Consider the following 25611-nt stretch of genomic DNA (forward strand, 5'->3'; position numbering starts at 1 on the left):
AGGTCACACAAGCCAGAAGGCTTTGGCAAACTAGCAAGGCCCCACCACTTCCCCCCCACTCCATACCTGGAACATGGAATTGTCTCTGACCTCATGCAGCACAGGTTCAGTGGTAGGCAAAGGGGCAAGGCCCTGGATAACATCATTTTCTAAAAGTCTGCAAAAGTCAGTGACAACTATAAAAAGGTGGACCCATGCTTTTTTTAAAAAAAAAAAAAGTTGGAATCTGAACTTTTATCCATCAGCACAGTAAGCTGATCTCAGATAATATTCTGCATATATAGTTGAGCCCCTGAACTTATTGTGGTATTCTCTGGAACCTGAGTGGTAGACCATTCACAACTACAAATCCTAGGACAATCCTTGTGGTGGGGTTGTCTATTGCAAGAGGAGTCTACTGAGCTGCCACCACTGCCACCTCTATCAGCTTGTCAGGGTGCCAACTGGCCATTAATTACGTCCCACTGGTGGGCTTCCAGTTCATTCCTACTACCATAAAAAGGGGGCACATATTCCTGGCTCCAACTGGCTAATTCAATTTACTTCAGCAGACCTCGCTTGTGTCGGAATATTCATGAGCAGCGGAATGAGCACCAGAGGTTGAGGGAGCCACTTAGAACATGGGCAAGCAGGCAGAGGGAGTGTGAGAGAGAAAAGAAGACAACATAAATACTAACTTTTAAAGAACAATGCTTATAAGTGCTTCCCTCCAGTTTCCATTACAAACAATCTAGATCAAGCGGAAGGAGCCTCCCCTATGCTCCAGCCATTGACCCAAGGAGTACATTTTCAGAAGGCAACAGAACTGGGAGAAGAATCTCAGGGAGAAATCCTATCCAGAAGCAGCTGGCAGAAAGCTAGCCAGTGTAAACTAAGCCAGCATAAATTTGCTCCAAATCCAAACCGCGTTCAGCAGTGGGGCTGCTGCTCAGTGTTAGAAGCTGAGATATGAAAGCTAAGAGCTAAATGGCACCCTAAACCGAGGTTATGGGTGCAACCACAGAATGTCTAGGCACGCTTTTATATATAACAAGAATACAAAGCTGAAACTGAATGAACTGCATGGCAACCAAAATGCGGGTGAGATGAAGGCGGGATTATGGAGGGAAATATGGCCAAAAACTCTTGAACAAGTATTGGACTGCAAGGTTTTGAGCTAGGGCAATTAGAATAAGATCTATTATTGATATAAAGCTCCAGAATGTATTTGGTACAGTTGAGTTTTTAACCTCTATCTTCGGTACATTTCATTTTATTGCTATGGCTGATGCAAATGAAGATTCTTCTGATCTGATCTCTTGGACAAGCCACCTGCCTTGGCTTGGGCTTGGGCGCTTCTGGAGAGGCGAGGCTCGCGGCGGAGTTGGGCGCCGGGACCTTGCGAGAAAGTGCGCACGCGCGAGAAACGGCGCCAGAAAGGCTCCTCTCGGCGCGGCTGGGTGAATGAGCGCGAAGCTGCGGCGTCTATGGGAAGGGAAGAAGCGAGAGGAGGCGCGTGCGAGAGAGAGACTCGCTCTGCTTCCTCCAGCCACTGATCGCGGGGCAAGAAGAGGGGGAGGCGCCCCCACGTCCGGTAAGCCGCGAGCAAAAGGGTTCGAAATGGAATGCGCGGGCTGGCTGGCTATTGGATAAGGAGTTTTCTCCCGCGCGTGGGAGTCCTCGACGTGAAGCTGTGAATGGAGCCGGGAAGGTGCGCGGGGGGGAGGGGGGTTGAGATGGCGGGGTCGCCGTCTCACTGGGGTCTCCTGGTCTGTTTCGTCGGAAAGTCCCAGAGTTTCTAAAGACCTAAAGGAGCGCGCAGGGGCTTCACAAGGTAAATCGGCCCGCTTCGACGCCCCTTGTCCTCCCTCTTAATTGGAGTGTTTCTTTTGAAAGCGCGCAGGTGGACTTCGCTTTTCGTTTAATCGCAAGCTGACTTGGCGAGGATCGGGGGTGCCAAGTCAAATGAAATATGGGGGGGAGGGGGCACTAAGCCCCGCCCAATCGATCACGTGGCTATTTGAATGGCAATGCCCATCAACTTTTTTGGGGGGGGGCTTTATAAAGTGGTACCTAAGGTTACAGACGCTTCAGGTTACAGACTCCCCTAACCCAGAAACAGTACCTCGGGTTAAGAACTTTGCTTCAGGATGAGAACAGAAATCGTGCTCCAGCTGCAGCAGGAGGCCCCATTAGCTAAAGTGGTACCTCAGGTTAAGAACAGTTTCAGGTTAAGTACGGATCTCCGGAACGAATTAAGTACTTAACCCGAGGTACCACGGTATTTTATTGGGGAGTCGCCGGCTCCCATGGTGGGGACTCCAAACTCCGTATTAGGCACTGCGTTCCGGAACTAGGATGCGTGGTAGTTTACTCCGGATCCATCAACCTGATGGGGGTCACATGCTGTGCTTCTGATTTACACCAGCGGAGAGGGTGGAGTTGAGACAGAGAAATGGAAACGGGAGGGAGTGGGGATATAAATTAGTCATTGAAGAGATGAGTTTTGGAGAAAGAAAGAAAAAAAAGCGCTCGCTTTAAGAAGCGGAGTATCCGGCTCTAGTCCTGGATAATCCTTGGGACGGGAAGGTATTTCTTGCTATTGAGAGCTGCCGCCGCCGCCTCCTCCTCCTCTGTCTGCTCCTCAAGGTGCCAACCGGCCATTAATTACTTTCAGCCGGTGGGGTTCCAGGCAGCCCCACCCCGAGGAAGGGGCGCCCATTCCTGGCACCAATCAGCTAATTCCATTTACCTCCGCGGCGTTCGCTCCCGTCAGAATATTCATGAGCGGAGGAAGGAGCCCCGGCGGCGGCGGCGGCGGCTCGGGCACACGGCGGCCGCTCGGAACAGGAGCGAGCAGGCGGCGCGAAAAGCGCAGCAAAGAAGCCCGACTTCCTATAGATAATAATAATAATAATGTCCCCAACAGCTTCCCTCCAGTCTCCTGTCCCCAACTCGCTGGTGCCGAATGAGCCTCGCTTCTCCTCCCGCCACTGACCTGAGGCGAAACAGCGAGACATTCACCTCAGGGGCAGAAAACCTCTGAGGGGAAAGCGAGCGCCAGAGACGCCGCGCGACTTATTTTTTTGGCGCGTCAGAGAGCGGGCTTTTTTATTTTGTTTTTCTCCCGGCCGGAGAAAGCTGTTGGTTCTTTTCGGCAGCGCGCAGGTCGGCCTCGACGCCCGAGGGGCGGTGGGGAGGGGAAGCCCGAAGGAAACTCCTGACGAGCCGCTAGAGGGAAAGCGGGGGAGGAGGAGGACGCGCTGGCGTTGGTCACAGCGACGCCGGTGGGCAGGCGGCGGCGGCGGCGGCAGCGGGGAGCCGAGCTTCGCGGCGGGGGCTTCTGGAGGCTGCGGTGGCGAGCTGGAGTTTGTGTCGGGACTTTGCGAGGAGAGGAGGTGACAGAGAGCGGGGCGCCCTTGCGACGGCGGGGAGGCCACTCGCCGCTTGCTGGAAGGGACGCGAGAGAGAGAGAGACTCGCGTTACCATCTCCCGCCAACTTATCCCTGGACAAGAGGCGGCGGCAGCAGCAGCACCTCGCCGGGTAAGTGACGCACGGCCAGTGGCGTAGCGTGGGTTGTCAGCACCCGGGGCAAGGCAAGTAATTTGCGCTCCCTAACCCGTGGATTTGCGCCCCCTAACCCTAACCCCCAGATGTTGCGCCCGGTGCGGCCGGCCCCCCCTGCACCCCCCACGCTACGCCACTGCGCACGGCGACTCTAAAAGGGACGCCTATTGAGGAAAGGTCCGCGCGATCGTGCCTGGTTTTTCACGTGGCTGCGGATGGCGCTTCCTCCTGCGCCAGGGAGGGATCCCAGCGTGTTTTGAGGGGGAAGGAGCAGCGCCCAGGCACCGAGATCTTTTTCATGGTCTGGTCCCATGTTCGGTCCGAAGTTCCCGCCCCGAGTTACAGGGCGCTGGGTCCCAAGCTAGGGAATCGGAGTAGTTAGCGCGGCGGCTTACCCCGGGTTAATAAAGAAGCTGTCATCTTGGATCTGACCCAAGGTGGAAGGTTCAGTGGAGGCATCCAGGGACCAAGGCTTGGGGGTTCGGGGTTGCCACCCTTTGAGAGTCGTGTTAAAAGCAGGGGCCGCCCCCCTACAAGTTTGTGGAGGGAGGCACGCTAAAAATGAGAGTTATAGGTGGAGGAGCAGAACTAGAGAGGAGGCTGGACTCGAACCCATGGCTTCAAGTTGCGAGAAAGGAGATTCCAGCTAAACATTGGGGGGGGGGCTTTGACAGCAAGAGCTGTTCGGTAGTGGGGTAGACTCCCACCAGAGGTGGCTGGCTCTCCTTCCTTGGAGGTTTTTAAGCAGAGGTTGGATGGCCATCTGTCATGGATGCTTTAGTTGAGATTCCTGCATTGCAGGGGGTTGGGCTAGATGACCCTTGGGGTCCCTTCCTACTCTAAGATTCTATAAGCACATGGCTAGAACACAGAAGGAAGGAGGAGACCCTCTGGTGTGGCTACGGTGGCAATTCAGATCTGGAATTTTCTAACAGAGCTTTGGAAGTTTAACGTAACTCAGTGGTGCAGCTGTTTTGAGAAAATGGGAGCTGAGTTCTGCATCAGTGGGGAAAGAGTGGTACCTGTGGCAAGTGTGAGCGGCCTATTTGGGGGGTTCGGGCAGTAGGCAGCCCTTCCATGGTCAGTGGAGACATTTGCTACAGAAAGACCTCTGTGAGGGGGTGGAGGGAGCACAGGGAAGCTTTATAAAGATGGAGACCAAACAGAGGATAGTAGGAGCTGTATGCATTTAAGGATCTAAAAACAGGAGCCTGATAGGTTTTTAAGAGTGTTGCACAAGGCAGAGTAAAGCAAAGAGTCCTCTACATACAGAGAGCTTTCGCAGAAGTTGTGAGTTCTGTTCAGAGAGACTCTAAGGAGATGGGGGATCTTTTACCATGCCATGTCCTTAACCTCCGTAAGTGACAGTATGGATAAATATGTGGTGAACTGTAGCAGAGCATCACTTTTAATTGGAGAGCGGTCTGTAGAGGAAGTGAATTGTGAGAGCGCTGAAAGCAGGTTGAGAAGCATCAGCAGGACAGAAAGTATCCCAAAACCTCAGTTTCACTGTAAATAGGTAAAAATTAGTTTTTGTTTTGTTTTGTGTGTTCTAAAACAAAGTGAATGCTTCTCTTCCTTCTTCCCAGAAGAGGTTTGTGTTCTTTTCTGACCAGCTGAATTGGTCACATTTGGCTGGTCATGGATGTCCCTTTCATATGGCACTTCAGATTCAGGAATCTGCCCATTTTTGTTCCTAGTATATATGAAGGAGAGAGAAAGAGGTGGAGAGGATGGAGTTGAGGTAGAGAAAATAAATGTTAAAAAGATACGGAAGGAAGAGATCCAGTGACTGGGACATAAATCAGGCAGAATATATGGGGCATTGATGAGAATAGTTCTTTTCACTCCTTTATATATATTTTTTTTATAAAAAGTGCCCACTTTAGAAGAAAGAAAAAGAAGACGACTGATTATTGGCATCCAACACTGAAACCAAGGCAGCTGATGCTGAAAGGAGCCAAAGGGTGCAGTTCTTCTTAGTTTAAAAACAGCAAGGCATTCTTTGCCAAAGATTGCTGTAAACACTGAATAAAGATTTCATTGTGGGTTGGTGTGACTAGAATAATTAGTCAGTTAATTGTTCATTCTGATTCAAAGGTGCAGTAATCAGCAATACATAGTTAAAAAAAATAGCAACAAGTGAAAGAGAAAGAAAGGCAAGTCAGTAACTTGCAATATTTATCACTTATTGTCATATTTACCATCTGTTATAGAACCCAGGAAACTGAACTTGGTGGGTTTTTTTATTTCTTTCAAAGGTAAATCTTGGAATGCAATGGGATTAAAAAAAAGAATCTTGCATCTACTCCTTTTCAGTTTGATGTGACAGTTGTGTTTCTCTCTCTCTCTCTTTAATGGAAAAAAAATGCAAAGGTGACTATAGAATGAACATCTTAAATGGATTGACTAATACCAATTAATATATTCTTCTGTGCTCACTTTATTGCCAACTCAGCAGGGATGAAAGCTAATTGTGCCAGCTTTTGTGCTGCTCTGACACTCTTCAAGCAGGCTTGCTAGAGTGGAGCTGTAAACTGTGGGGTTTTTTTACACTGTAATTATTGTGTCTGGAGCAAGTTACATTACCAAAAAACAAAAACAAAACAAAAAAACCCAACCCGTTGCTCTATCAAATGCTCAACTGGCATTATAAAAAGTTTTTATAGTATTAGCTATCCTATGTGACTTTATGCGGAGTGTGAAATGGTTGCTGGTGCCTCAGGATGACTTTAAATCGTGGAAATTACATAGCATCAATGTGCATAGTGTTTTATAGCATAAGGTGTGGTTTTTTTTTTTTAAAAAAAAACAAACTAGTCCCAACCCTGAGGAAATGTAAAATTAGACAGTGGAGAGGAACCAAAGGGAGGTGAGAAGAAAAGATCATGAAGGGTGAATGTGAGAAAAATCAGTTAACCCATAACTGCAGTGCCTTCCTATGTGCAGAAGTAGCTCTCACTGTATTCAGTGAGGTGAGCAGAGCAATCCTTGCTCTGGCCCACAGAATAGCACAGTTGGTAAGGGCGTGGTGCTGACAACGCCAAGGCTGCAGGTTCGATCCCCATAAGGGATGGGTGCATATTGGTTGGACTAGATGATCCTCAGAGTCCTTTCCAACTCTATGAGTTTCTATGACCAGGAAAGAGAAGGACAGAACTGAGTTGTGATGCCACTACTGCATCCTTGTCAATTGCACCAGCCAGGGCAGAAGGTGGAGGCAGTTGTAGCCACCCTTTTTTGTTGCACCAACCCCAAGCTGGAGCCAGATGTTAGTATCCGGTGGATCTAGCTCCATCCTGAAATATCCTAATGCCCCACCAGTTACTACTGTTGGGGGGGGGGGACCACTGGTGGTAGCACACTGCCTCTGCTGTGGTTTCTTCAACTTGCAGCATGACAGCAGAGTCCCCTGCTTGTGTGATCCTATCCAGATGTGCAGACTGGGTGTTAGTTAAGTACAGTATGTTTAAGACTTCAGCTTTAGGTGTGATTGGAGATGGTGACTTTTAGGGGGTGAATAAACAAGGGCTTTTTGCTTTTGTAAAAGGCGGGCTTTAAGAAAGGATTTTAAGGAAGCGAGAACTTGCACTTCATATACTATACTGTGACTTGCTGACATTCACTGAAGAGGGGGGACCCCAGCAGTGTGATGGTAGCCTGATCTACCTCATAAGCAATAACTGTCATCTGCCTGTGGGCATCAACATGGCAGTACAAGGCTCTGGAACCACTTGACCAATTTGCAGAAAGAACGTGTCATTCAAAAGCCCATAGCCTGCAGGCAAGCCATGCCTTTTGCAAGCTTAATTACCCCCCTTCTTAATATAAAACCAAATCTCCTTTCATGGAGAGCATGTTTATGTTGGATACAAAAAGTATATCCCACCTGTTTTTCAGAAGGATTTCAGGGCAAAAAAAAAATACAACAGGAATAAAATATAAACCAATTTGCAGTTCAAACAGATAAGTCAAAATACTGGCATATGAAATAAATCAAAATATTAGCATTTAAAACAAGACCGCAAGAAGAGTTTGCAAAACACCCATCACAATTAAAAGATCAAAATACCAAAGGGGAGGGAATAAATATTCAGCCAAAGGTGTTTTTAAATAGCCATGTCTTTATCAGCTTTCTAAAACTGTACTGTGAATGGGCTGGCACACAACTCACATGGTAATGCATTCCACAGGGATGGTGCCACTACAGAGAAGGTCCTACCCTTTGTCATTGCCAAGTGTTCCTTGTGGTGGTGAGGTTACTGGAGCAGGGCTACAGAGGATAACTGGAGCATACAGGCAGGCTTATGCGGAAGGAGGAATTCCTTAGGGTATACAGGTGACAAACCATTAAGGGCTTTAGAAGGCCGACACTAGCACCTTGAATTGAGCCTGGAAACAAGCCAGCTATCAGAATCCCAACTGCAGCTTTTTGCTTTGCAAGAGCACCCTCTGATTTGAAGGTTACTAAGGCATGAATTGCTGTGAAAGAAGTCTAGCTTTGTTATGAAGGGCCGTAGCCAAAGCTGAAAGAAGGCACCCCTCACCAGAGACACTACTTGCCTATCTAGGAAGAGTGCTGAGTCAAGCTACAAACCTGATATTTCAGGGCAAATGCAGCCCCATCCAGGATACACTGTAAACCCAAACCTGGATCATATGGTCTATCTAACAGCAATATCTCCGTTTTGTCTGGAGTCAGCATGTTCCACCCCATCCTTTGCCATCAACAAACTACAGTTCAATCTTTCACCTGCTTCCCTGGGATCTGATGGAAATTAGGACATTGGGTGTCACCAGAATACTGATGACCCTGGAACCCGTATATCTGGGTGACCTATACTGGTAGTTTCTTTTAACAGCACAGGGTGGGGAAAATGGAGCCTATTGGCCAAGAGGAAGAAAACAGTCTTCCAGCATCACCTCCCTGCTCCTTTCTCTCAGAACTGAGTGGAGCCAGTTAGATACATTGCCCCTAATGCCTACTGAAGGCAGCCCAGGAGCATATAACGGACAGCGGTATCAAATGTTGCTGAAGGATTCAGCAGTAGTCTCCCAGTCCATTTTCCAATGTAAACCACCCCACCAGAGGCAGCCGAAGCAGTTTCCATGCCAAAACCAAACCAAAAGCCAGACTCTGGAAGGGATCTAATCAATTTCATTCAAAAGTCCTTGGAGTTGTACCACCACAACCTACTCACAGAGCTTGCACCTGACACTGGGCAATAGTTATTCAAATAGACAGAATATGTGATTTTTAAAGATTTTTATTTTTTACGAAATCCTCCCTCGTGGAAGCATTTACTACTTTACTAGCCAATGTGTGGACTGTGATGATTTCACCAATCAGGATGTGTAAGGCTCCAAGGACATAAGTTATCAGTCACAGATCTCAAAGGATCCACATTCTAGGAGCCAACAAGTTGGAGGGCATCCAACAAACCACGGCAAACAGAGCCCCTAGCCTCCTCCAGAACTTGGTACAGTGGTACCTCAGTTTAAGAACAGTCCTGTTTACAAATGATTTGGTTTACGAACTCCGCAAAACCAGAAGTAGTGTCCCGGGTTGCGAACGTTACCTCTGTTTGAGAACGGAATCTGAACAGTGGAAGGGCACTGGTGGTGGGAGGCCTCATTAGGGAAAGCGCACTTCGGTTTAAGAATGGTTTCGGTTTAAGAACGGACTTCTGGAACGGATTAAGTTCGTAAACTGAGGTACCGTACCACTGTACTGACAAACTCCTCCCATTTACATTACTAAATGTAATGTTAGATGAAAAAGAGAAGAGGAAAATAGGTGTGAGATCAAGGAGAACCTGCCCCGATAATTTGATTGAAAGGTGGGTTGCGACCTTAACAATATTTTCTTTTTTTAATGTATAGCATGGGAGAATGGAAATAAAATGGCGGCTGTACTAACAGAACCATTTGTTAGTTTCTATTAGGTATGTACAAAGCAAGGTTGATGTGAGTAGAAATGGATGATCACAGAATATCTTGTAAACAAAGTTTTTTAAAAATAAATAAATGGGATTGTTTCAAAGTGGATGTCAAAAATGGGCCAATTAATCTGTAGTATGATGCAAGTGAGCAGCAAGATTTTATGCCAGGGATTAATTTGGCTTTCAGTGCAAATTCAGGGAGCATATCTATATCTATAGATCTATAGCTATATTTACAGTAGATCTAGATCTGTATATCTCTCTTACAGCCAGAGTTGTCATACCTGTCACTGTCATACATTAGAAAACTGGGAAGAAGTCACCAGTAAGGGAAAGAAATAAGAAAGCCTGCAGGCACACATCCACCTTGCAGCTGGAATATAAGTTTTATTGTTGTTTTTTATCACAACTGAACTTTGACACTGTTCAGTATGCTAGAGAATTGGGAAAGCCACAAATTGTCTTGGGAATAACTCTAGTGTTTCCTTCAGGCTCTTGGCCCGAAGCAACGAAAGCAACAATGCACGCAGTGTGACCTGTATATTCAGAATTCCACAAAGCTTGAGAAGTTTTTACAAAACAATGGGTTGCCTGATTATGAGAAGGGATATGAAGCATGTAGAGAAGAGATAAGCCCTTTGGAAAAAGAACCACGCTGCCATTTATCTGAACTGCTATGTTCAAATGGGTAAGAGGGGTAGAACTGTGATAAGGGACAAAATTAACTCTCTCTGTGTGTGTACACACCATATTTGGAGAGGAGAGGAAACTTTGTTGGGTTTCTTGCTTGTTATTCATTTTGTTAAGTGCAAACCGTTTCAAGGCAGTCTTCTGCTCTGTACTCTCTACCAGAAAAAGCCAAGTAATCTGAATCAAGGGGTTTTTGGGGGGATGGGGTGGGGTGTAAACATAAAATACAGTTCATGCCTTAGGCTGCACTCCTAGCCCCCTGTTCAACAAGGCTGGAGAGGGTTAAGGCCCTAAACGGCCTCGGTCCAGTATACCTGAAGGAGCGTCTCCACCCCCATTGTTCAGCCCAGACACTGAGGTCCAGTGCCGAGGGCCTTCTGGCAGTTTCCTCGCTGCGAGAAGCAAAGTTACAGTACAGGGAACCAAGCAGAGGGCCTTCTCGGTAGTGGCTCCCACCGTGTGGAACGCCCTCCCACCAGATGTCAAAGAGAAAAACAACTACCAGACTTTTAGAAGACTTCGGAAGGCAGCCCTGTTTAGGGAATCTTTTAATGTTTAATAGACGGTTGTATTTTAATATTTTGTTGGAAACTGCCCAGAGTGGGTGGGGTATAAATAAATTGTTGTTGTTGTTGTTGCTGTTAGGTGAATGAATGCTACCAAGTTCATCTAGGCTGGGAGATGAGTTTCTGTTGCAGAGGCTCCCACCATGCCTGTTGAAAGTGCAGCCTCCCACTAGCAGGGTTCCCACCAGTGGTGGTTGCCATTAAGGTCCCATAACAAAATGATGTGAACAAGGTCATAGAATCAAATCCAGCTCTCTCTCTTTGCTGGAGAAGAGCTGGGGCGGCTAAAAATAGATGTGTCCCCCTTCCCCTTCCCCCTGACCGCTGGTTGGAACTGCACACAGGGCAGGGAACATGCTGCTATGTGCCTCTCAGCCCCTTCTTAGGATTGGTCTCCCAAATCTGAATGTGTTTTAACCTTGGACAATGTGCATGTCTATCAGCTATGGAAATATGTTTCCAGCGGGTATTTCTATCTCTTTCTCTCCTTTTGATTTGATAGATAGGGCATGACCCCGTCACCAAAACATTAACAAAGCTATGCATCTCTAATAAAACATATATTTAATCTTAAATGATGAAAATGAAATTATATTCTATAATATATCATGTCTCCTCTCAACTGAGGAAGAAGGCAGAAGTCCCTAACTTGCTGTCAATGGCTGAAAAATAACAGAGGAGGTTAATCCTTAAATATGAGGTTAACGTTCTGAGATGGGCGGTGGAGTTGCCTAAATGAAAATGCCTTTTAGAAGGTTCCACCGAAAGGTAAGCTGAGGTTTCCCATATGTGGGAATGCATTTGATAGGGCTGGGCGATATACCATCCAAAACTGGTTCGAAGTCCATATTGTGATATTGGTTTCATAATTTTTGACCGGGCAATATATCACAAATCATGATGTGCGTGTGTACTGTGCAATAATCACAATAGGCTGGGGGAACCATGAAGCATGAAGCCAATGCTTCTCTCAGTTCCCTGCAGCCTCTGTCAACTCTGCCAGCTCAGCTCTTCCCTGGCTCATGCAGGGGGAAGCGAATCCCAAGAGCAGACGCCAGCAAAAATCACGATGCTGGAAAAACTGTGAAGCCAGCCAATGCCTACATAGCTCCATCCTTATTTCAGACATTGTGGTATATCACAATGTTTAGCTGGTGATATAGTGTGATGCTGAAAACCTCTGGGAAGCTAGCGCAGGCTGGCATCCTTATATCAACCCCGTTCGAAATGAGCTAGGATGCTTGAATCTCTCTGATTAAAAGGAAAGTCTTAAATAAATGTTTCCTATTAGAGAACTTGGTAGCAGTAGCTTTCTTTGGCACAGGGGCGGGCTTTTTAGTTTTCTAGGCCAAAGTACTTGTGCAATTTGACAAGAACAGAATACTGTATCTGAATAAGGTACTGCTTGCTTTGCTATAGTTACCTTCAGTTAATATGACCAGGCTGCTCATGATGCTTAGCGTACCAGATAAAAAGATCTGCTGAAAGGCTGAGTGTTGTGCCATGTGCTCAAAAGGATGCCATGATGAGAAATCTTCAGTTTATGAACGGTTCTCCTGTATCGCCAATCACACATTGGATGCTAGGAACACTGACAGAGCTCATCTCCTGTTGGAACGGATTCTAGCCTGTTCCCCACCTCTCATAGATGATCAGTGTTTTTAGTTTAATTTCATTATTGGTGCATTTTTAATGTTTCTTGCTTCTCTTTCATGCCCGTTGTTTTTTGTTTGTATTTCTTGTGTTGAGAAGTGGTTCTGAATGCCTTTTGAGTAGCAGAGTGAGACAGAAATAATTGTTGTTGACATGCATCTGTTTTGAGAGACGGTGAAAGAGTGTGCTGTAGGGGGTGAAGTCTAACTGCTGGGGAGTTACAGTGCCTGCTGTGGCTGTAGCAGCGGTGTAAACCTGAATAAAATGCTGGGGGGGTGGAGCACTGCCCCCCACCAGAAGGTCACTAGAATTGTGGTTGGAGGTCAGAGCCAAGAGAGTGCAGTCCAGGGTGAGGCCCCCCCAGCCTGGTGGGGGCTGCTGGGGCTGGCACCGAGAGACTCAACCATGGGGCTTGCTGGTAGACAGTGGCAAGGTTATTAAAGATGGGGTTATTAAGAAGGCAATGTGATGTGGCACAGGAAAGGAGGTGGTCCCTTTGGTATATTGGGCTCAGTCTCTGGCATTCTTCCTTACTTAAATTCATACCACAACTTGAGTCTTTTTTGGTCACCCAATACAAGAAGCAGCACTAAAGACTGGTTAATTTATGTGGTCTTTTTCCTGAGGTATCTTTGAAGAAGAAGCTTTCACACCTAATGTATGCTGCAGAGATATGGGGGTACAGTGGTACCTCTGTTTGCTTACTTAATTCATTCTGGAGGTCTGTTCTTAACCTGAAGCACCACTTTAGCTAATGAGGCCTCCTGCTGCCACCGTGCCGCCAGAGCACAATTTCTGTTCTCATCCTGAAGCAAAGTTCTTAACCCGAGGTACTATTTCTGGGTTAGCGGAGTCTGTAACCTGAAGCATATGTAACCTGAAGCGTATGTAACCTGAAGCGTATGTAACCCGAGGTACCACTGTATATGAATGTTTCTATTTAGGCGGTACAGAATTCTCCCCTGAGATTCCTGTTAGCTGTCCTTCAAAGGTACACCCATGCCTCTTGTAAGGGCAGAAAATAAGTAAAAAGCCAACATACTGACTTGTACTGGCTGATTTGAAGGATTCCTGACAGCCCAAATAATTCTTTCTAGTTCAACTGCAAACTTGAGGCAAAAACCTCTTGGGTAAATTTGGGCTACTCTGCACATTTTGTGGATTAATATGGAAGTTCTACCTACCTTCTCTACCTACCTCCCTACCTACTCTGAGGGAAGAGAATGTAGCTAGAACTTACACATTTATCCACGTTAAGCAAAATGTTTGGCATCAGCTTGGCTGCAGGCGTTGCTGGAAGGAGGCCTACAAGGTAGCACCCAACTATCTTAGATTTGTGTAAGTCCACTCCAGATTTGTCTAGGGTTTACTCCTTAGCCTTTTCTTCTCTCGAAGATATCCTGCAAGGCAGCTGAGGTTTAGGATCAGAGTTTTCCTTCTCCTAGATGGGCTACCTTTCCAGGTTAATGAGCCCCATCTGCCCCTCACTTCCCTGTAGAAACCACCTTATTGACCATTGGACCCACTACTGGTCTCATCCGCTCTGTCCACCAGAGCCTGTCTTTGCATGCAAGGAAAGTCCCCAACTCACCAAGGGTTTGAGAGCTATTAGCCACCCTCACCTAGTTTAGCAGGACAGTCAAAGCCATTCATGGGGTGTGGCCTCTGTCACATGCTTCAAGGAGCCACAGGCAAAAGCTGAGTGCAGGATGAGGGATCAAAGGTGGACAAGCTACCCTAGAAAAAGCATGATGTGATACTACCCTTCCGCTAACACACCACGTACCCTATCATGTCTGCAGTATCTAGGCACTAGTTAATGGAGAGAGTTTGTCTCTTTTGTTCTGGATAAATTTTAATTTAATTACTTTTGTTCCTTTTGTATGTGTGGTGTTTGATGAAATTGTGATTGATGAAATATGTTAAGCTGATTTGTATTCCAACTTCCAACTCTATAATTCTTTGATTCTGTGTATTTTGTATTTCTATATGTACTGATTTGTAGTGGCTTATAGCTCTGAGCAATGAAGAGTTGTTTTGGAAAGAGTTTTAATACTTGTTTCTGAAATAGCTACAACTTAGTACCTATAAATAGTAATGATGGAAGTGACATGCTTAAAAGCAGTGATAATCCTTGCAAAATCACGTTCCAGCGTGAATTATATATACAGTGTATCTGCATTTACCTATGCCAATAAATTGCAGCTTTTAGTTCAAAAGTATCTTGTGCAAAGAAGGGGCTGAAATGTTCAGTACATCTTCATAATGAGATTGCTTTGTCAAAGGCATCATTGTTATTCATGACAAGCAGTCTCACAATCACATTCCATCCCTGTATGTATTGCATCTCAGGCCAATTATGGCTAAAATACTGCCTGTGTCAACTAATTAAAGGGTAATTAATAAAACGATAATTTTATTCCATGGCAGTGTCTACATCTGATTGTCACAGCAGAATACACTGGGCAGATGGCTGAATGGTCAAACACGACAAATTATGATTGCAGCAGTTGTGCAGAACATCTGGGAACAGTATTGGCCATTAACCCATAAGATTTTGAGGGCTGATTCACAATTTACTCTTTGTACTTGGGTGTAGATAACTGAATACAAAACACATTTGCATTGTTTCAGTTGTGAATTGTCACTTTCCTCTACAATATGCAAAGTATGGGCTGGAGTTTTTCTGATTGCCACTTTCATTTGTACTGCAGAGAAAAGCAATGCAGATATATGCACCATTCATAGCAGATTTTCTAGCTCATATATTGGGTGCTCTGGATGACAAGCAGTTACCATCTTTGCCTTGATTGCTTGCATCCAAGACTGTGTCCTCCTTGCCAGGAACAAGATACAAAATCATCAAAAAAAGCACATGGCCAGCTGATCTGCCAACATCGTGGGGAATGTTAGTCTCCAGGTCACTACTGAATGGGAATGGAGGGAAATGAGGTCATCGTGAAATTCTCCATCATGTGATCTGGTACTACAGATGGATAACTCAGTTGGTTAGAGCGTGGTGCTGATAATACCAAGGTTGCAGGTTTGATCCCCGTATGGGATGACTGCATATTCCTGCATTGCAGAGTGTTGGACTGGATCAGCCTTTCTCAATCTGTGGGTCCCCAGATGTTGTTGAGCTACAACTCCCATCACCCCTAGCTAGCAAGGCTCAGGGATGATGGGAGTTGTAGTTCAACAACATCTGGGGACCCACAGGTTGAGAACCGCTGGTCTAGATGGTCCTCAGGGTCCTTTCCAGCTCTATTCTTCTATTATTGGTTTTATCTGTAGAAGGAGGAGGAGTTTGGATTTGATATCCCACTTTATCACTACCCAAAGGAGTCTCAAAGCGGCTAACATTCTCCTTTCCCTTCCTCCCCCACAACAAACACTCTGTGAGGTGAGTGGGGTTGAGAGACTTCAGAGAAGTGTGACTGGCCCAAGGTCACCCAGCATCTGCATGTGGAGGAGCGGAGACGCGAACCCGGTTCCCCAGATTATGAGTCTACCTCTCTTAACCACTACACCACACTGGCTCTCTGCAACAAATCACCACTTAGGGACCAATCACATGGTGAGATCCAATGAGATGAGCAGCTTAGGATGTTGTAAATCTGTGGCTCCACCAGCTGATAGCCAGCTCAGTTGGCATTAAGTCCCCAACTCTGACTTAGGCCAGTGTCATTTGCTCATCCTGGCTGATCTGGAGCTGAGCCAGGATGCAGTTGGCTGAGCAGAAGCTGGTGTAGGTCCCCCAGAGGAGGGGCATTTGGGGGGCAGGACCAGAGAGAGGGGACTTAGGCTAGATCTTAAGCCTGTTCAGCTCAACCATGCGGCCTGGCAACACTGTGTAGTTGTCACTATTCTGAAGGCTTGTTTTCCCACTGCCAGGGAAGAGCAGATCAGAAGCAGCAGCAGCAGCAGCCCCACTGCTGAACATAGTTTGGATCTGGTGTAGCTTTAAATTGGTTTAATTTACACTGGCTTGCATTATGCCAGCTTTTCGTGCACACAATTGCTCCCCCAGGGAATGGTTGCTTTTACCGTGGAGGTACAATCAGCAATTTTTGCACACATCTGTATGTGGTGTGTGCTGAAATCCTTCTTACTAGGATGATTATGAGACAGGCAGTCTTATCACAAGGGTGAGAGGACCCATCAACAGATAAGATAAAAAATAAGAAGTCCAAAATAAGGTCAAAAAAACACATTGCTTATTTGTTTTGTATCTTGTTTTTGGTAAGGAAGGCGTTTCAGGAACAGGGCTATTTTGTTTGTCTGTTTATAGAAACATTTATAAATTGCCTTTTGGTCCTTTATAAGAACCCCTCAAAGTGGTTTGCAACAATAAAGATACAAACTGGATACAATAAAAGCTAAGCACAATAAAACTAGTATTAAAATGTAACAAAGAAAAAGAACACCCAGTAAAGATACAGTTAAAACCTATTTAAAACCAGGTGGAAAAAAAATAATGTATTGACTTCCCACCTAAAAACCATCACTGAAAGAGCTAGTCAGCTGCTGGGATGCAAATCATCTGTTTCACCTCTTGAAGCTTATAGTTATGTCTCCTCTCCCACCATTTCTTGTCTCCCCCAACCTCCTCCTTTCTCCTGATGCCCTCTAGAGACAAACCTCTGAAAAGCAATCTGGGAAAAGACTGTAGCTATATAGATCCAGCAACAGACTATGGGAAATTAATTCCAGGTAAATATTGATCTGTATTCACCCTCAAAGATAGAGAGAAGTATCTTTATGTAGGTAATACTGCAGAAGCCGTTTGATATTTTGACTTTTTAAAATAAAACTTTCCGTTTGTTGTTACAATGCAAACTTGTAACAACACCGTTCAAAAGTTGTGCTGGATGAAGAACTTTCATTTATGGCTTTAAAAATTCATCCTAAAACTTTACCAACTTGGCTAAATGCCACAAGAGGGTTTCAGTTTGTTAATCCACTGATAAAGATCACTAGGTACATATTGACATGAATAATACTGGAGAAAAGGCAATATTTTTTTCTCGTTTCAAGGCTCTGCAGATGAAACAAACTTTTCACACAATTCCAATAACAGTTATGTTCAGATTTACCTTTTATGCTGTAATACAAACACAAAAACTGAGTAACTTTAAAAATGTGAGATCAAGCTATGCAGTCAGATGTGTATTTAGGCTTAGAATCCCTGCATTACTCTTTAGTGGGTTATTTACTTTCAGTTATTTAAATAAGCAAGCACTCTCCATGGGGCTTCCAAGCATACACACACAAGATGAATGTTTGTAATCCCAAACATACAGACCAGAATGAATTTACATCTTGTATAAATTGTGAAGAATTGTGATAGAACGAAGAACATTTTTTAATTATTATTTTTTTGCGGTGGGAGGGAGCAAGTGAGTTGACATGTTTCAACGGAAGAGCATTGTGACGACACCTCAATAATAGGGCAAATTAACCTGCCTCCTAGCGGTGTAAAATGGCACTGAAGCATTTCTGAAACAAAGCTAAGCTCTTGAGTAGCTTAGCACAATCATAAAAATTAAGTGCCAAATATCAGTCAGTCATGGATGCTTCTTGGGCGATGCTTACATATAAAAGTTAAACTCTGTAAGTTATTTACACCCCACTCTTCTGTTTGTAGTGCACTCAGAGTGGCTTCATAGCATTAGAAATACAGAATAGATGCAGAAATTCACTTTTCAAACATGATCATACGTAACCCCAGAAAGCAGGTTGTAACTACTATTAAAAATTGAGTATATAGTCTTAAGCTCTGCTTAACGTTTTCATGTTTATTTTTTTCTAAATTGATATAAAAAGTTTTGTTATTCTCACCATTTTGGATCTTTGACATCATCCATGGACATATCTGAAAACTGGAGCTTGTGTTAGGGCCATCAGAGGGCATAGGGGACTATCTTTGACTAGCACATTTTGAGTACTTTCTTGTATAAACGTGGTCCCTCCAAACAAATTGTTCAAACCACCCAGAAAACATCAGTGAGCAATTGCACAACTATCTAACAAGTGAGAATAGATTCTAATGAGGCCCAAGTCAGCAGTATGATAATACTTTTGCTTCAAAGAATTTTAAGTTGGGAGTTAAACATTGCTGCATTGTGGCTGAACTAATGCCCTCATTCACAGATAATACTAAACACGCGTGGTGCTGTGGGACGCGGGTGGCGCTGTGGTCTAAACCACAGAGCCTAGGGCTTGCCGATCAGAAGGTCGGTGATTCGAATCCCTGCGACGGGGTGAGCTCCTGTTGCTCAGTCCCTGCTCCTGCCAACCTAGCAGTTCAAAAGCACGTCAAGTGCAAGTAGATAAATAGGTACCGCTCCAGCGGGAAGGTAAATGGCATTTCTGTGCACTGCTCTGGTTTGCCAGAAGTGGCTTAGTCATGCTGGCCACATGACCCAGAAACTGTCTGTGGACAAACGCCAGCTCCCTCGTCCTGTAAAGCGAGATGAGCGTACATTCTTGTACATATCAGCACATAGAAGAGCAAATCTTGTTGATATATCATGGCGAATAATGAGCCAAGCACCATTTGAATAGGTGCAATCATTGTCATATAATATTAAATTAACAGAGCACTGGCAAAACATTGCTTTAGAGGGGCATTTTAAAGAGGGTCATGTTATAGATATGAAAAGGATATTGCTCAAAATGGGTTAAGAATCCAGCAAGACAATAATTTAGAATCTGTGTTTTTCATTCTCTCCTATCAAGTGGCACTAAGCCTGCCATGTCTTCTGCAGTGCTTTGCACTGTGGTCTTCTAACAGCTTAATATCTGATCTTGGAGCGGTACTTTCCAATCCTGAACAACCTTTTTGGTTAGATTTAATCCTACTGGCATGCATCTTGTGCATTGACCCATCACACAGATTCATCTCTACAGAAGTGCTGCCTGGCCCTACTGCTGCTTCCCCTACCTGTGCCACCCACCCTGCCACCATAAGAACATAAGAGGAGCCTGTTGGATCAGGCCAGATACCTGTGGGAAATGCGCAAGGACAAGAGCACGCTCCCCTCCTGCGGTTTCCAGCAACTGGTATTCAGAAGCATACTGCCTTCCATATAAGGCATTAACATCAACTTTCTGGATCCCATAGTTACGTCACGCGAGCAATGCAGACCAACTTATACAGGAAACCCTATCTACCCTTACGCCTCAAGCTATTAGCTGCAATGCATCACAACATCCATTCTCTTACAGTCTGCTAATGAAATAATGGCATGTTCAGATGCAAACCGCACCGTGTTTTAATTAAACGCACCATGGCACTTAGGGTAAAGGGAGGGTAATAAATCATAATAATATTTTGACAATTTGTATTCCTAACCTTTGGAAGAATTCAGACAGGCAATGTACACTTGCAGCTGCCAGTCCAGAACAGCACTGGAATGCCTTCTACAAAAACAACCCACATAAGAAAACGGGGCTCCCTTTGTTACATATATCTTGAAGGTGAAGGCACTGAAGTGAATCGTCAATACATGCAGCCTATCCTTGAAAGTGATGACAACTGAGAAGCAGTAGATGGTAGATCCATGACAGGCTACAGGCAGCCACCCAACTTGAAATTAGTCCTGACTGGCAATCAGATGACGGCGGGGACATATTGTCAATAGTAGAGACAAAATGGTAAGATTCTGTGACCACTTGCAACTAGCAAATCTTCCTCAAGTTGCTGGGAGGGCCACCCTGGCCCAGTTGATTCATCTACTCTTCTGATGAATGAAAGCATCTGTCAGATCACATTCCTTACTAAATGGTCATGGAATTCTATTATGCTGCGTCTACCTCAAGTCACAAGACCCTGTGGTGAACCAAAGTAACAGCCATGCCCTTTTAAATGCTGAGAACACTGTTTCAGGGCTCAGCAAGATGCTGGAGTAGCCTGGCTGCAGTAATCTATGTTCTGACAATTTAAAGGTTAGATTAGATTACTGCAATGGGGATGCCTTTGAAAATGGTTTGGAAACTGCAGCTAGTGCCTTATTGTTATTGTTATTAAGATTTCTATACTACCCTTCATCATAAGATTACAGGGCAGTTCAGAACGAAGAATGCAGTCATGCGGTTGTGGACAGACTTGAAGCATGTTGCTGACCTTGGCAGAGCAGCACTGATTTCCTGCACATTTCTGAGGCCTCATCCACTCCATGCATTTAAAGCACTCTAATACCACCTCAAGAGGTGGATCTCCAAAGAATTTTGGGAGATGTAGTTTAAGGGTGCTGACCTCACAGACCTACAATTCCCAGCACCATTAATAAACTGCAGTTCCCAGCTTTCTCCCATGTCCTGAAGTGGAATAAGAGTGCTTTAATTATATGGTGCACATTCAGAGCACCTCTCCTGGTATATAAACCTACCCAGACCATTTGGTTTTTGTCTCTGGCAGCCCTTGGAAAGAGATTTGGAGGGTGGCAACAAGGCCTTTTTGGCTGTGAATCCCTGTCTGTGGAATGCTTTTGCCAGTAAGGTCCCAACCTGCCAACCATCATCAGCATCCTTTAAGCACCAGGTTAAAACCTTTCCTTTCTCCTGGGCATTTGGTGGATTATGTCAGGCTTGCTGATGGCATACAGAGGGAAAGAGTCTTCCTTCTTAGAGTTTTTTGTTGTTTTTCCGCTGGGTTTGTTCAAAACCTTTTATTGAAATCCAATATTTTATATGCTATGTCTTCTGGGATTTCAATCATTTTGTAAGTTGCTTTAGAAACTTACAAAATGGGAGTAAAAATGGGAGCCCCAGTCTCCTCCCAACAGTGTTGGAGGTGTGGGAACTTGTAAGCTAAAGGTTCATGGTGGCTTATCCTCTTAATGCAGGCTTCCTCAACCTCGGCCCTCCAGATGTTTTTCACCTACAACTCCCATGATCCCTAGTGGTCAGGGATGATGGGAATTGTAGTCTCAAAACATCTGGAGGGCTGAGGTTGAGGAAGCCTGTCTTAAAGCTTAGCCATGTGAAGTGGGACGATGTCTTATCAAGGATGTCCATCAGCAGTTTCAGGCAGAGCTGTTCCTGTTTAAGAAAAATAATGAAAATTCACCAATCTGACATAAAAAGCAGAAATATCAACAAGTCCACGAATGAACACTTTAACTTTATGTGGCCATTCATTCACAGGCTTCCAAGTAGCTATCCTCAGAGAAATTAATTCAAGTGGATGGATGGTTCGTGAAGTAGTGGAACAAGAACTGATAGAAAATTTAATGGTGTGAACTAAGGCTTCAACAGAGATTGAATTCCTCTCTCATTATAAGAACAGATGGAAGAAATTAAGGTGTATCACTTTAAGATGAAGACTCCGCCAGCAATTCCTTTTAAAATTCAAACAACTGCCCTACTATGCTCGCTGTTCAATCTATTTTAGCATCTAAAAAATATCGCACTCCTTTAAAATTTAATGGATAAGTCTGCAATTATTACTTCTGAATAGACATGCATAGGATTGCACTGCACAAAGGGTAGGCAGGAAATCGAAAATCATGGAAAGAGATGTGGGAAAGGGGCCCCTTTAATTTTGGAGGATCATGTATTTCCTCTGTTAGTTCCCCACTAGTCTACCTGTCCTAGCATTTCTAAAAGACTGACAAAAACTGTCAAGGGGGAAAAAATAAGATAAAGAAATAGGATTTTTTCTAACCCAGAGTTTATGACTATCTGAAGAACTTTAGAAAATGCATTTAAGAGATGGGGTCTCTGGGAAACAGATCATACTATTTCTCAAGCGGCCATTGTCTGATGCTTCTTAGCAAATCTAGACTTACAATAGCAAACAAATGAAAATAACTCATTTTAAGCATTTATCCAGAGACGTTTATTATTGAATTGTCTTAATATTGACATGAGCGTTCATGATCTGTAGAATACTTTATCTCTTCAAGACTTGCATTGTAAGATCCCTGCAAAATGCTTCTCAGTGGCTTGGCACTTGATGGTCTGAGACTAAAACTAATTAAACCAAACACAATTTCACTTTTTCTTTCTTTTCTTTTTTTTAGGCAATGCCTAGTTATTTCTAGTACATACATTTACATTTTGTTGCGAAACAAAACCTGATCCATGACGAGCACAAAGTAATCAAATGATATTATTAAGCAGTAGAGGAAAAATGATTAAAACCTGTAACCTTTGAATGTGCATTGGTGAGTGCTATTTTTGTGAGCATCAATTGCTGAAAAGAAGCAACAAGGTTTTGTTTTGTATTCATTTCTTTGTACTGATGCAATGATACCCTAGTAAATATTTATTTTGTTTAGGTCAGCACATTAACCCCCCCCCCTCTTCTTGGTTTGTTCGTAAAACTGAGAAAATAATAATGAATTCACTTCAAACCATCTGCTAAGTGTTCTGAACTTCAGCTTCCCAGCCCTATATATTTGCGTCCACATTTGAGGCAGCCATTGTACATGTGCAAATGACAAGTTCATTGCAAATTTTACACATCACTTGGGAAGACAGGCAAACTAATGCCAGTGTACTGGAGGAAGCAAAGATCACCAGTGTCGAAGCAATGATTCTTCAATGTCAACTTTGTTGGACTGGTCATGTTGTTCGGATGCCTGATTATCATCTGTCAAAGCAACTACTCTATTCCAACCTTAAAAATGGTAAGCGTAATGTTGGTGGTCAACAAAAGAGATTTAAAGACTGTCTCAAGGCAAATCTAAAAAAATGTAGTATAAACACCCAACAATTGGGAAACACTGGCCTGTGAGTGCTCCAGTTGAAGAACAGCCTTTACCAAAGGTGTCATGGACTTTGAAGACCATCAAACTCAGGACAAAATGCACAGGGTCGGGCTGCCTGCATGCCTCCTGCCCTCCCTCCCGAGCAAAAGCTCCACCCAATTTCCTTTGGAGCTGATTAATAGGCGCAGCACGCTCTCCCCTATTCGCTCACGAGGAGGCGGTGCCACTTTATTTGCATATTCATGAGCTTATTTATTATTCATGAGCTTTCCCGGCCCCCCCCCCAATATTTTTTATAAGTCCACGTCCCTGACTTACAGTTAAGACTGTGTTCATGGAAGGCAACCTTACTCAGCTACGAGTGATCGCCGAAGAAGAAGAAGGCTACTAAGAGAAGAAACACATATCTGTCCTATTGTATTTAGTGGAACCTCTTTTGAAAGCTGAAAACTGGGTTGACCCCGTTTACATAATATCACATACTCAGATTAAGTACAGTTTAATTAGCAAACTGCCAACTCTGATTCTTAAAAAAAATAATACTTGTGTTTAAATAGCACAGCTGAAACTTGAACAGCAATTCTTGTCCTCATTGCTTTGCCTCCCCAGAGACATACAGCAGATTCACACAGCTATTCCTGGTGGGGAAGTGATTGCAGTTGGTTTTTGGTGTGTGGAGGTACAATCCCATATTCATGCTGCTGTGATCCCAGTGAGTGAAAAAACTCAAACTGTGTCATTCAGGGGTGGGTGGGTGTTCCTGTGGTTTCTCAACCCACATTTTGACGCACAGAGAGAAGTGGTTGTTGCATGGAGCTGCCTTCAGCTTGGACTTTATCCTTAGTCAGAAAGGGACCAGGAAAGAAGAAAATGGAGGAGAGGAGGTGGAAATGCTTGCCATATGTCCTGATGGTGCAGGAGGTAGCAATTCCCATTTTGCCTCAGGTGGTGAAACTGGACAAGGTGTCCCTGTCTCCTGCCACCCATCAGGTGCAGATGTGTAGTAAAATGGTCATCTGCATTGGCTCTTGATATCCTACAAAGTCACTTTTGCACTCAATCAGATATTTAGGGAAGTTTGAGATTCTCCTTGAAACTTTGAAGGAGAATGGCAGAGCAGCTTCTATAGATTACCCAAGTAGCCCTCTACAGATGACTGGTTTACCAAGTAATTATTAAAAGCAGACTGCAATAAATTACCTACCAGAGTAGTAAATTACTACTTGGTAAATGGTCATCTGTGTTCACCCAAATATGAGATGGATTTGGAAAAAACAACAACTCAAAAACAGTAAGTGTCTCAGACAAGCTCATACAAAAGCGTTTTTTGTGAAAAAAATGCCTATCATCAAAACAAGTATAACCCATGTTAGACTATTTTTTAGATATATGTAGACTGAGCCTTTGCTGACCTACACATTTCCCCTGAGAACTGAGGAAGTAACTTTCCAGACATTGAGATAAGCTGTGCAGTACAACAAGATGCTCTGTTAGCATTTCACTTCCTCCTTTATTCCAGCATTACATCTGCCCTGATTCGTAAGGCTTGCCTTACAAGCTTTGGAGTAACAAAAAAGTGCTGTCTAGTCTTTTTTCCCCTCCATCAGAAAAAAAGCTTTTCTAAACAACTATGCATGCTGCCACATCTCTGTTCAGATAACATTTTAAGAACATTCTATGAGGCAAAGGATATTATTTCAAGAATAAAGCAGTGCAAAGTACTACTAGACAATATTGACTGTATTACATGGTATGTATTTATGTGGCTTCTGTGCAATGTTGCTTTTTGTTGCAAGAGTGATTAACTCTGAAGCCAATAGGTAATAGCACACTTAACACAAGCATTGGACCCCACCATAGGAATAAGACAGAAATGGTCCTTAGCTTCCTGCAGAATGGAAACTGTATTTCACAATAGAAGTAAAGTCTGCAAGTTGAAGCGCAGGTGCAATAAATCAGATAACGCTGTAAATTATAAAACTACAAAAGCCTTTCCTTTCCCCCTTGCTACTCTGCTTCCTAACCCTTGAAGGAAGGCAGGAGATGGCCACCTCGTGTCATGACAAAAATGGTGCCAGTCACCGCTGCTTGCTTTTGAGGCTACATCTGCACCAGATATTTAAAGCACTACTAAACCACTTTAACAACCATGGCTTCCCCTAAAGGATCCTGGTAACTGTAGTGGGGGGGGGGAATCCTCTCTCTTTACATTCTTAACATTTCACCATATGGCTTGTTACTCTTGACCAAAATAGTGGCTACATTTATGACATGGGGACCTCTCTTTCCTGGCGTTTAGTCTGGCCTTTCAACCATACACAGATTCGTGCTCATTTCCAGGTCTTCTATACTTAGCATGCAAATCCCCTGGTAGGCAAAAATAAAAATTAAAAAACCCCACTTTGTGGCTGTTCTCATTGGTTCCCGTTTTCTCATTCCCTGTAGTCTTCTCACAGCCTCCCTTGTAAGACCTCAGTGGGTGCCAGATGGTGCT

At 44.3% G+C, this 25611-nt stretch overlaps 1 protein-coding gene across 2 annotated transcripts in view; it reads left to right on the plus strand.

The window, feature by feature from the left end:
* The first annotated feature begins 1500 nt into the window (after positions 1-1500).
* The window catches only part of CDH20 (cadherin 20), a 153317-nt gene continuing 129206 nt past the window's right edge, over positions 1501-25611 (plus strand). Inside the window, exon 1 of one of the 2 annotated variants that reach the window (XM_082234332.1) lies at positions 1501-1573. The gene's annotated coding sequence lies outside the window, so the exon portion shown is untranslated. Of the gene's footprint in view, positions 1574-3285; positions 3525-25611 lie in introns of those variants that run through there. The other variant, XM_082234331.1, reaches the window with a different exon arrangement.

Source organism: Podarcis vaucheri (assembly GCF_965113315.1).
Source record: "Podarcis vaucheri genome assembly, chromosome: 8".
In the NCBI taxonomy this organism is placed as follows: domain Eukaryota; kingdom Metazoa; phylum Chordata; class Lepidosauria; order Squamata; family Lacertidae; genus Podarcis; species Podarcis vaucheri.